Below are 12,122 nucleotides of genomic sequence, written 5' to 3' on the forward strand. Positions count from 1 at the left end.
TGACTGACATTTAAATAGTACTTTATAATTTAATAAAGGTCTTCCATCTACGTCATGCCATTTGACTTCATAGCCATTCTATAACATAGGTGTTATTCCTAGTTTCAGATTGGGAAACTGGGGCTCGAAGGAATTAACTGGCTTGCTCTAGTCCACAAAACTGTTAGGTGACCTAGGTTAGGAACCTAAAGCTTCTGATTTGGTCTATGAAGTCAATCGCAATAGAAAGCTGTTGCTTAAAGTAATTCATATTAAGATGTGAATGACCAATATGCATTTAAATAGAGAGACCTGAGCCTGGCAGGGGCTTGTGTCTGTAATTGCAGAGATGGGGAGGCTGAGGCAGGAGGATTGCTTGAGCCCAGGAGTTTAAGACCAGACTGGGCAACATAGTGGGATCCCAACTTTAAAAAAAAAATTTAAAAGTTAGCCAGGCACAGCGGCACGTGCCTGCAGTCCTAGCTACTCAGGAGGCTGAGGCAGGAATTTGAGGTTGCAGTGAGCTATGATTGGGCCACGGCACTCCAGCCTGGGTGACAAAACAAGCCCCTGTCTCTAAAGAAAAAAAAAGAAAAAAAGAGAGAGACCTGAAAAGGATAATGATTTTATTATGACAGAATGAAGGTGGGGTAGGGAGTGAGGATTTGGTTATCTCTGGGCAGAGAATCTTTCCAATTTCTGTTGCCCATTCCTGCTGGCCTGCAGCACCAGCCCTAAGCTGAGGTGCCTCAGAGTCTCTGCTGAGGCTGAGAAGAGTCGACCCCCACCCCTGGGGACTCTGGGAGCCTTTTCTGTCACAAGCAAGCGTTGTATTACATTTTTATCTTAAATTCGTACACATTTTGCATTCTATTCCATGTTTATTTTAGTATAAAATATTTTTAAATAAAGTGAAACTTTTACCATATTAATCTTGGCTCATGGTTACAATTTTCCAATTTAAGAAAATACTAAAGTGGTATGAAATCCATTTAAAGTCTGTCAAACAAATAAATGTCTTTTAAATCTAAATCAAATATATACATAAAAATATATATTTACCAATACAGAATAGAAAAATTTAAATGTGAGTAGACATATTTGGATGCATGGGGAAAAGTGAAACCTTTTAATTTCAATTTCAAAAAAAATGTGAATCTCTACGCCAACTCTCTCTACCTCCATAGCTCAGATTCAAATTTCAAACTTCCTGGAAGCTTGATTGCCCCTACATAATTCTAACTTAAGACCCAGGACCAAGAGGGAATGCTCTTTGAAATGCTCCCTCTCACTCCAGGCACCATCTTGACGGTTTCCACAGGAAGTGTGTCACTTTGGCTTAACCATGGCAGCCCTTCAATAGCCTATGAAAAAAGAAACCTTAGCTTCCAACCATTTCCTACTTAATGCCTATCATTTTCCCTGCTCGGTTATTATTTTTAAATAAGGGTGCTTTGTGAAAAATAAAAGCATCCTGTACACAGGAAACCATAAGAAAGCTATTTGCCAGAAAGAGCTGCTCTGCTAACAAAATGCACGTTGGCACGTTTAAAGCCAAGAGCCCCTGGGGCTGTTCTGCATTACTCTTTGCAGAAAGTGTCTACATGGCTACAGGCATGGCGCCGGGCCCCTCCCCTCCGTGCCCACCCTGCAGCCTTGGAAATCAGCAGTTGCAGTCTTTGACTGGACTCCACTGGAACTTCCCACCCCCTGCTGCCCAGGAAGCACATACCAGCAAACAGAATGAAAGGGCCCTTTATAAGCGAGAGTCCGTTATTTCTTAAACAGACCGCCACATAAAGACTTTTTTGTTTCTTACTCTTTAGGAAAAACCGAGCTCCTTCTGAACAGTCTTCAGAGAGGGAGGAGAAACTGGAGACAGGGAGAAGGTTCAAGGGAGGATGTCACAAGGCTAGGGACAAAGGAGGGGCAGGGGATAGTGTCAGAGAGGTTGAAATCTACTTTTCTAAGGTAGAAGTGACAGTGTTACATGGCCGACAGGGAGTGGCTGTCAGGGCTAGCAAAGGAGTCCCCTGCTCACAACCACTTGGGGTCTTCCCCTCCAAGAGGGGGTTCATCTGCGGCAAGCACCATTTAGGAGAGACCCTAGTGTGCGGGTCTCCAGAAAAGTGTCAGGGAATTAGGTTTTCTCTAAGCAGACAATTTCTTGTCTTTTTCTTCTCCTTTTCCTTTCATTGAAGAAGCTACATTCTCTGTTTTACAAGATTCGCAAGCAATTTTCTTCCCATCAGATTATTCTCGTTTGTCACAGAAAAAAACAGTTCCTCTCTCTAACCGCAGAAGCATAATTTCCTAAATTATTTGAGACATCTCCAAATCTTAGTAGTATGTAGGAAAAGGCTGGAGTTCTGGCTGTCACAAGATGACATACACATGTATACAGAAAAAAAAAGATATGTATTAAAGTCTCATTCTTTATTAGACATTTAATAACAATTTATCATAATATGAATAAGTCCAAGTGGCACCATTTATGATGAAAATGCTAAAGAAAATAGTACAAAGGGAGAGAATGATAGAGTTTTAGAGATTTGGGTGCATTAAGAAATGAAGAGAAAATGATGCCGGTTATTCCAAATCTGTATGAGATTCATTGAAACAGAATCTCTACGACAAATAAAAGTCAGCTAAAGTTAATGCTTATACATTTTTTAATGAATCTTTTTGCAATTTGAAAAGTCCTTTCCAAATTTAATTTATGAGGTCTCATTATATTGCTTAAGAAGAACAAAAATTCATTGCCTTAAGAGAATCCACCTCTCAACATCCCGAGCAATGGCATTTATTTCTGCTGCTTTGCTGTCCTGGCTGCAGGTGTGAAAGCATTATGAAGTAGGCACTAACTCAATATCCTGTACACACCCCATACCCAGGGGCTTAATTACCTGCCCGTGTCCCAGGAAGAGGATACTCCTTGCAGGTATGAAATAAAGCATCCTACGATTTGGCTTCTCTTCCAGAAATAAAAAGTTGCACCTTTAAATAAAACATGCCTGAAACCAAGAGAGGTTTGGTAGGAAGTCTGGAAATGTGGATTCTTGGTTCCCATACACTATTCTGTTCGCATGTCCACTCTAGTGTCTTGAATATTCTGCCTCTATGAGAGTCCAGTCCTTAAAGAAGGTGACCTCCTTTCAGGGGACAGTAATAGCAGTAACACTTCTTATGTACTTACCATGGGGCAGGCACTATTCTAAGTACTTATATTAATTCTTTGAATTCTCACAACACTACGTGGTAGGTATTAATATTACCCCCCATCTTACAGTTTTGGACTTGGATATACAGACAGGTTAAGACAGGTTACCCAAAGTCACACAACTAGGAGGTGACAGAGCTGGGATTGAACTCTCAAAATCTGATTCTGGGGTCTACTTTCTTTTACTCTACCATATAGCTTTTTAGGACATTGAATCTAAAAGGACCTCTGAAGTTATCTCATCTTCATAATCTCATTTTATAGGAGAAAGAATGAGATCCAATGAAGTTAGGGGACTCATGCAGAGGAATACAGCTAGTTCTTGGCGAAGTCCAGAGCAGAACTAAGATCACTTTAATCCTAATAAAATGGGTAAATACCACACCCCTCACCCTGCCCAAAGAGTTCACATCCTCCTCAGCAGCCCAGCTCCCATGTTTCCATGGCCCCAACAATTGCAATTTGTCAGGCCTGTACACAATCATGATGTCTTGGTTAAAGAAGATCAATACCTCCACTGGCAATAACCAGGTAAAATTCATGGTGGTGGCATCTTCCACTGCCAAAATAGGATGCAAGGGAAGTGGGGGAATACGGACTGTTCAAGGGGCATTAAACTAAGAGCTTAACATCTCTGGTGCTCACCTGGACCTTTCCGTTGATAAATTCTGTCTGAAACAAGTTTTTCCCATCATGTCCCATAGTCTCATGGTGTTCAGTTCCTACCCTTCAGAGTACTTCTCCATCACAATTTGTAATTACAGTCAGACTTCTACACGCATGGGTTCTATACCCATGGATTCAACCAACCACAGATGGAAAATATTAGGGAAAAAAAGAATGGATGATTGCATCTATGCTGAACATGGACAGACTTCTTTCTTGTCACTATTCCCTAAACAGCAACTACTCATGCAACATTTACATGTAAGTATTCTAAGTCATCTAGAGAGGATTTAAAGTCAACAGGAGGATGTGCATAGGTTACAGGCAAATACTACACACCATTTTATATAAGGGGCTTGAGCATCCATGGATTTTGCTATGCGTGGGGAGTCCTGGAACCAATTCCCCATGGACACTGCGGGATGGCTACACATATCTAATTATGTACGTATGTAGTTCCTGTCTCCCCAGTTAGACTGTAACCTCCATGAGGAAAAGGGAATACCTAGAACCTGTACATAAATGGGGGTTCAATTAAAATTTGTTGAATGAACTTACGCCAACGTCTTAGCATTACAGTGTTAAAAGATGATCTTAGGCTGCTCCATGTTTTGCCTAACAAACATGTATTGTTGGGTGTCCATTACGCAGCCATTGGACCATGGCCATTCCTAGGGCAGAACATGTTTAAACAAACAAGTTTCAATCAGCAAAGCTCAGCTGGCTTACAAATCTACCTTTCACTCAGGGGCCAGGAACCCGCTAGCTGGGATTGGCTATGTTGTTAAACCTCAATCATCAAACTAAGTAGAAGGAAAAAGACCAGTCTAAAACACCCAAATTACGGGTTGTATCAGGGATAAACGTATTGCTTTTAAGTTCTGAGGATAACTCAAAGTATGTGAAGAGAGTATGCTGCAAAGCACTTCTTTTGGGGACTTGCTTGAAAGACTAGACAAAATAATTTTTGTTTGGCACGTTCACTATTTATATGTAAAGAGCTATTTCTAAAGACCTTAAATATGTTCAAAACCAAATCATTCTTTTAACATTTTAAACATTATTCTTATAATCTTGTTCTCAACATTATTGCATTAACATGTGCATTATTATCCACAAAGAAAAGGTTTGTTGAGTAAAATTAAATGTTACTCCAGTCACTGAAATAAAACAGAGAATTAGTAGAATTTAAATTAATGAGGCTTTTATTCTAATTATAAAATTAAGGGTAAAATCATAAGTAGTTTTCTAAATTCCATTTCTTTGATGATGATATGTAAGAATTTCTCTAAGCACAATTATGCTTTGTTTTTTAACCTTTTCACGATGAAGTTAATAAAAAAATAGATGCAAACCAGTAGAGCTTATTTGTGCCTGAGTAACCAATCTTTCTTAGTTTCTATTCTGTAGCGGGTCTCCAAGTAAAAACTGTTTTATTTTTGTGCTATATATGTTAGTGTATTTATTTATTTACTTATTTTCAGAAGCATAAATTACTGGAAGACAGCCTGCAAACACAAGGTAAGCACTCTCTCATATGGACCATGCCAGAGATAAACAACTGCTCTTGTTTTTTTGTTTTGTTTTGTTTTTAAGAAAATAGTTTTGTGTAAGTTGGAATGGATAATTTTAAAATTGGGGTTCAACCCTTTGCCTCATCTTATTAAGATGAAACTGCAAAATCTGCTCTTTTTCTTTTAAAGGAAGGAGGTAAAACTTGACTTTATATTTTTGAAAAATGCTCCCAGTTGGGACTTACGTCTACATAAGGACAACTAAGAAGCAAAACTGGCAAAAAGCGGCCCCTTGCAGTGCAGAGATGGTGCAGCTCTTTACCACGTGCATGACAGCATCTTGGCCACATGGCCAAGGCGTGTTCCGTACCACCTCAGCAGGTGTCTGATACACTGTCCAATAAAAATGCTTTGGGGATTGCGTCGAACCCCGTTTTACCCCATCACTTCTGGTTTATTATCATAACTTTTGTCTTCTCTTTTTGGGGAGTGGGGCTGGTTTGTTAGTTTTTTAATACAGTGTAACTGAAGATTAATAAGGAAATGATCCAAAATTCAGATTTTCCGTTGTGATTGAAATAATCATGACTAAATAGCTCAATAGCATGGTTTTAAATTAAAAAAAACAATCCTGACTTTTACTTTCGGGGAACAACAAATCTCCCTTGATTAATCCTAAATACCTTTAATCAGAGGAAATTTAGTATGTGCAAGATTTATACTATTTGCTGGATATTAATTGATTAAAAGAAGACATGATTCCAATAAACTCTGCAGTGGGCTAAGGTTCCAACTCCTTCCCTAGAGGATGCTGCGTCTCGCAGGAAGATTACAGAGGCGACTGCGGTATGAAGGCAAACAGTCACGTCACTGCTGACAAATGGGACGCGATTTTCTTGTGCTTTTCTCCTGGGGCTGGGCAAGCGCAGCTGTGGACAGACTGTTTCTTGCCTGCCCTTCTTCCCGGCAGTGGCTGGGTTTCGCTGGGAAGGGTGCTGACTGCTGAGTATTTTGACTCTGGAGAATGTGGGGACTGTTTTCACTATGATGGAAGAAATTTCAGAAATGAGATATTTTGAAGGGGTAAGGATCAGCTGAGGATGTGCTCACATGCCTAAGGGCTGCCAAAGGTTTAGAGATAGTCCATTAGGTCCTGTTTTTTCTAGCTACCACCTCCTCCCCTCTAGCGACAGCAGGCTGTGCCCACCAGAGCCCAAGCCAGCCCTAAACACACCTGGCAGTGGATATGAAGTCAGATCTCCATCAAGGGGTGAGGTCCGAAGTGGATTTTGCTTCCTTAAGCCTTACAGCCAGGGACCTGGGGGACACCTGGGCACTCAGATAACGGTCCCTGCATCCCACCCCTTTGGCTGGGCCTTCTGCCAGGCCGTAAGCCCCAACGCTGAGACTTTCCTCCCTGAATCTTAAATGCTTTTAGTTGGGAGGCAGCTTCAAAGCTGACAGATAGCCCTGGAACCCTGATGCTATCTACGACCTGATGTGCCCTGTCCACCGCACTGCACCCCTGGGATACTGACACCAGCCTGGGTGTGGTGCAAGGCATCAGCACTTCCCGCCTCGCTGCAGGGGCCCGGCCTCCCTGGGGCTGCCTATCCTCCTCCTGGCCTCCTCCCCCCTCGCTGGCCACTGTTGAAGCTGCACCAGCTTCAAATCCACTCTCCAAGGAGAGGGTGTTTAATTGCATTAATTTCCATTTGTTTTTTTCCAGAATTATTTTGGTGGAGACATTTTAGCATGTTAAGACGTTGTAACACTGGCATCCTAGAGACCGAAATATGAAATAACTCAGCACAAAATAGGTCCTTGTGGGAAGCCGATGTGCAGATTTTCCCACCATATTCTGCTTATTCTCAACTACTCCATTTATCTCCAGGGGGCAAATAATGGATGTGTTCCAGCACCCACTCAATTTCTGTGTTTTCGTCTAGCTAAAATAATAATGGATGTAAAATATGACTTTCTAACTAAAATTAGCCCTTGGTTAGACACTATCAGCTACCACTGAACACAGAGAAATTTTACACAGAAATAAAATGATTATATAGGTACAGCGATGCATGATTTCATTCATTGAATCAATTGTTCTTTATTCAGCTGGTGCCTACGCTGTGTTGTATGTTGTAAAGGATAAAGAAATAAACAGGAAAAGGCTCTTGTTCTGAAAGAGTTTATCTTTGAGGTTGACTTTTATATTCGTTCATAGTCCTGCTTTGTGTTTCTAATGTCTCCTTCTCTTAAAATGACAGGTTTACCTTATAACAAATATTATTACCTGTTACCTACTGCCACAGTCTCAGGAGAACCCCAAAACCTGGATGTGGTGCTATTCTGCAGTGTGTTTCTGCCTGAGATGAGTACATCAGCTGTTTGCTAAGGACCCTTAATTCACATATGTGGGCAAAAATCCTGCTAAGTATGTGCTCCTTTCACAGCACTAAGTTAGCGTAATGCCACCTTTTTCCCAAATAGCATTTTTGTTACACAGCATTTTAGAAAAGTACCAATTTTACGTATTGGAGAAGAAATATTTTAAGGTCCTAAAATTCATAGAAGAAGACTTTAAAAAAAAATAAACAGTCACTTTAATCATAGAAGAGAACAGATGGCTTCTAATGTATCATATTTACCCACTTCCCCTCCCTAATTTTCCATTTATCCCTAGAGTTCAATTTGTTTTCCTGTTGCCTCTTTTAAATCCCCCCTGTATCGTGAGAGTCTTTTGTGAATTCATTTATGCTTTGTTAACAGTTTACAAGGAACAAAACACATTTTAAGTCAGTCATAATTATCACACTCAAGTGCATCCTTTTCCCTCATCACGGAACAGAGGTGCAATGTGATAAAATAGAAATTTCTCAACCAAAATTTGCCACCCTTAGCTGTGAACTAGTTAACTGCCTTTACAAGGCATTGGTTCTTTTTGTTTCTTTCTTTTTTTTTGAGACAGAGTCTCACTCTGTTGCCCAGGCTAGAGTGCCATGGAGTCAGCCTAGCTCACAGCAACCTCAAACTCCTGGACTCAAGCAATCCTCCTGCCTCAGCCTCCCGAGTAGCTGGGACTACAGGCATGTGCCACCATGCCTGGCTAATTTTTTCTATATATACATGTTTTTAGCTGTCCGTATAATTTCTTTCTATTTTTAGTAGAGACAGGGTCTTGCTCTTGCTCAGGCTGGTCTCGAACTCCTGAGCTCAAACAATCCGCCCGCCTCGGCCTCCCAGAGTGCCAGGATTACAGGCGTGAGCCACCGCGCCCGGCCCTGGCTCTTTTTCTTTAAGGATGATGCCCCCATTCCAAGAAAAGAATAAATAAGGGAAAGGGCATATAGGGAACAGATAATTGAACTGATTAGTACACGTGAGCTTTACACATGGCTAACATTTCTTAATAGCTGAGGTGAAAAGATAAACACTTTTGGTTACGTAATTGTCTGGCAAGGTAAAGGCAAAGCAAACTCCTAAGTAGACAGAAACACCCCCCTGCAGTTAAAGTCAAGCAAGCAGTTATGGCGTGGCAGGCTCTTTGGCCCTTCCTGATGGCAGTGTGCATGACAAAAAGGCACGATACTAGGGCATGTGTTGTCTTTGCCCTTTTTATCAAGAGAGATTCCAATCAAGTCATCTTCAGGTTTCTTCCAAAGCTATGGATAAGTGAACGACTCCAGTGAACATTAAAGACCAGTTCAAACCTGTATTACATTTTTTAAAAACCCAAAAAGAACTCTTCAACCGAAATCTGATAAAGCTAATTAGCCCACAGGGATGAGTTCAACAAGTTTCATCAGCAGAGATCTCTCTTTGTTACCAGATCGCAAAGGAGCTCCCTTAGATTGCTTTAATTAGGTATTTCACTTACAAATGAATTAATTAAGTAGAGATAAGCACCTGCAGCACATTACTCATGTGGTCTATTTAAAGTTTTAAATAGATAAAAACTGCTGATACCTCATTACTATCAGATAATGTTGCATGGGACTTAACACCCAAGATAATTTACCAAACCTCTTGCCAAAACAGTTAGTATTTATTTTAATTGCTCCCCAACCCTGGGCACTCAGTATGGAGGATCCTTCCAGAAGATTCAAGGGGAAAGGATTGAAGCAGGAGCTACGGTTATTGTGGCCAGTGTTTCTTCTTCAGTATTTCTTGCAGACATAATGAAGTGGACCAAGATGGCAGTCGTCTTCCATTTTGCCTTGGTCTGACTCAGCCATTTTGTGTTGCCTAATGGCCCCACCGAATGGCACAGCCATGTCTGGCAGCCTCTTGCAGGAATACATGTGGTGGCAGACCTGCTCAAGAGCCAAAATGGAACTACTACTCTCTCAAAAAACAGAAGATGATTGCAACTTCAGTACCTTCTGCAAAAGTATATAAAAATAGCAAACAAGCAAACAAGCAAAACCTTGAACTTTGTACTGGATACAGAGACTCCCAGTTTTAAGCACACATATAGAAATTCCTATCCCAACACAGCTCAGAAAGGCCTAAGTATGGCAAATTGGGTAGAAATTTTGTGTGCACTTTATAAAACTTAGTCATGCAAATACAAAAAAATCATTTGGTTATTTGTGGACATAATACGGGCTAAGGGATGAAAATACATAAGTCAAGAAACTGCACGAATTATTGGTGTTGATCTTTACTGAGGAAGCCACTGGGGAGATTCCCATCTGAAAATAACCTTGGGAAAGAGAAATGTCTGAGCAATTAAATCCAACAGTGGTGAACGCACATAACACTCTCAACCAGACCAACCGCATCTAGCTGTTTTTCCTTCCTACAGCCCATCTAGGTCTTTACTGTTCCCTGATCCCACAGATGATGACCTGGGAGAAAGGACCATTAATCCTGTACCCTCCCATTCTATAGATCCCACAGAAGAATGTTTTCAATTCTTCCCCATAAACTTTATTTTGTAATGCTCATATTCATATTTTCCACAACTTATTTTTTAAAATATAAACATACAGAAAAATCAAAAGAATAAAACAATGAACACCCACATACCAACCGCTTAGATTTAACAACTGTCACTTCTACTTTCTCTGTCCCTCTCTCTCCCACTGTTTGAAACTAGGTGGCAGATATCATGAGACTTCATCCCTGAACACGTCAGTAGTAGCATCCTAGCATCCCTTTGATGGCAGAAACATAAGATTATAGATTCAAGTAATTCCCAGCAGAGTTAATGAGCTTCAGCAGTTTTACTTAAATATTTATTTTAGCTTTCCTGGGCAATCTCCCACCTCCAGGAAACAACACACACACACACACCCCAGGTAGCTGAAATACAGGTTACAGCATAATATCTGGTGTATGGTTTTTGTAAAGGACTATTCACCAATGTTATTCCCTTGTGTGGTTGGTGTCTTTGGCCTCATATTAGAATCACTGACATCTTAGAATTTCGAATCTAGGCTGGTAACCCTGTAGGGAATAACTCCCTAGAATGTCAGATTTGGCCAGTCATGCAGTTCTGTTTTGGGAATTTCACCCCTGGGCACTTCTGGTTTGTCTGAAGAAGCCCAGCAGTAATGACAGTGGACAGGACTCCACCCACAGGAGGTGTTCTGTTCTGGAGATGGTGTCAGGTATCCCTGGGAAGACCTCTGGTCAGCCTTCAACCAGGACAGCCATGGCAGCTGCAGGAAGTGACAGTCTCTCCCTGGCCTAACTGGAATCAGTGAGGGTGGAACATTGTCAGGACACACTCAGTTTTTAGGCTAAGCCACTGGGATTGAGGGATTTCGGGGGTCGAGGCTCGAGGAGGAGGTGTGGGGGTGGAGGTGGGAGTAGCTCACAGTCCTGCATAAGGTATGAGGGAAGCTTTGTGCTCTCTTCCTTTTGTTTCTGGCCATTCCTACCATATTTCCCCCATTCTTTCTTCTCCATCTCCCAATAATAATGAAAACTAACACTCGTATGCGGTTGAGAGACAGGGAGCAAAGCGGTTAAGAGATTGGACTCTGAGCCCCACTGCCCGAGTACAAGTCTCAGGTCAGCCTTTTATCCGCTGTGTGATCTTGGGCAGGTTCTGAACCCCTGTACCTCCATTTCCTCATCTTGAAAGTGGGGCTGATGGTAACAGCACATACTTCCTGGGACCTTGGGAACAGCAGACAAATGAGTGTCTGTAAAGCACTTAGAACAGTGCCTGACACTATTAGCTATGTTTTTTCATTCACTAAGCAATCACTTTCTACAAAGCCCTTTTCATGCCTCAGCTCCTTTAATCCTAACAAAAGCCCCATAAGAAAAGGCTATCTTTATTCGTATTTTACAGATGAGGAAAATGAAGCTCAGAGTAAGTTCACTAAATTTCCATGATTTCCCAGGCAGTCAGTGGAGGGGCCAGGATGTGAACTGAGGCGGTGAGTGTCCAAGGGCCACATCCTGGGCCATTCAGCTCTGTGGCTTCCTGAGTCAGGACACAAGAATACCAAGTTAGTGCTCAGGGACTGTATCATTCTCATAGGCCTTGATAATCATTCCCTTCCCTGGCCCATAACAGAATTTATGCACATTTTCCCACTCCAAACACAAACGTACATACACATGTGCATACGCACGGTTTTTATGAAGCTTATCCCATTAAAGCACGGCACTAAGCCGTGCGATGTACACTTTGTGTTTTCCTGCACGTGCTGAGGCTGGCCAGCTTGGTGGGCAGCACTGACAGGCCCCTGACCCATGTTCCCTTCTCAGTCCCTAACTGCACC

At 41.6% G+C, this 12,122-nt stretch overlaps 1 protein-coding gene across 9 annotated transcripts in view; it reads right to left on the reverse strand.

The window, feature by feature from the left end:
• GNG2 (G protein subunit gamma 2) overlaps nt 1-12,122 on the reverse strand; it is a 146,374-nt gene that overhangs the window by 42,193 nt on the left and 92,059 nt on the right. The gene's annotated exons all lie outside the window — the stretch shown is intronic.

This window comes from Lemur catta, chromosome 1 (genome assembly GCF_020740605.2).
Source record: "Lemur catta isolate mLemCat1 chromosome 1, mLemCat1.pri, whole genome shotgun sequence".
Taxonomy (NCBI): domain Eukaryota; kingdom Metazoa; phylum Chordata; class Mammalia; order Primates; family Lemuridae; genus Lemur; species Lemur catta.